The sequence below is a fragment of the Sapajus apella genome, unplaced genomic scaffold (assembly GCF_009761245.1).
Source record: "Sapajus apella isolate SASKATOON/1434 unplaced genomic scaffold, GSC_monkey_1.0 scaffold3112, whole genome shotgun sequence".
NCBI lineage: Eukaryota > Metazoa > Chordata > Mammalia > Primates > Cebidae > Sapajus > Sapajus apella.
In genome coordinates this window covers 1-1,032 of record NW_022440038.1, presented here as the reverse complement: position 1 = coordinate 1,032, position 1,032 = coordinate 1, and the positions used below count along the sequence as shown (strand labels likewise).

The 1,032-nt window shown below is 37.8% G+C and overlaps 1 pseudogene; it reads right to left on the bottom strand.

Annotated features, from left to right (window-relative positions):
• Positions 1-281: 281 nt before the first annotated feature.
• Positions 282-1,010, bottom strand: LOC116547429 (annotated as a pseudogene).
• Positions 1,011-1,032: the final 22 nt, after the last annotated feature.

The window sequence follows — 1,032 nt, the reverse complement described above, 5'->3', positions numbered from 1 at the left end:
GAATTTTGCAGGCTAAAACCATTCAATAATATTTTCATCAGTACTGCAATAATATCAAGTAACATTACAAAACATCAGAAACCAAAAATGTTTCTTTGATGGAGCCCGAGATTTTAACTTAGTCTTCATTACCTAAAACCACTCCTCATTTAACCTATTTAGAGAAACAAAATTCTGGAGATGAGAAATTCCTTCCTGAATACTTCATGCAAGACGATTCCTTCACACTTATCCTCTGATGGTTCGTTGTTTCATCCATTTGATATAGCAGTCACCAAGAATCACCTTGCCTTTGGTGAGCTGGCATAACGACCTCTTCCGCTTTTTACATTTGATAAATATTTTGTAAATTTCTCCACAGTATATATGCACTATTTTTTTGTAGTTCTAGTTCTAAAGGCCTTAATAAGGAATGAATGTTGTCATCTTCAAAAGAACAATTTCTCAGCGCTTCATAAACAGCTGTAAATGCTGGTTGCTTATAACTATGGTAAACACCTCTGTTCTCGTGAAGAATAAATATTCCTTCTTCTGTTTCTTGGCAATAGCTTCCGTATAGGCAACGATCTGGACTATAATTCCATTTACACATAAAAACAAAGTCCTTTGTGGATTATGAAAAACATGATGTTCAACAGATCCCAATTGCCCACGTGATGCTGAGTTTGTATTTTTTACGCCATGGCGTAAGTACATCTCCCCGTTGTAACTGCACAGTTGTCATACCATTTTTGAAACGCTTCCTTCTTATTCGAGTCATGCTCGTCAACATAACTCGAGTTTCCTCCAGTTTTCGCACAGTATGGATGCCTAGCAAAGCCACTACACCTCCTATTTGAGGTTCCTCGTGTTCTGGTGCCATTGCAGCTATGTGTGTGGAATTATATTTCTTTAGTAAAGACCAAATATCAACGAGTCTTAAAAAAAAAGGCTTTCGTTGTCAACACACAACAGTGAGTCAGCTTCTCTCAGGACAATGGCAAGAATGGTCTCTTCGAAGCACACGGTTTAAAGAGTGTTCCACTCTGCTGC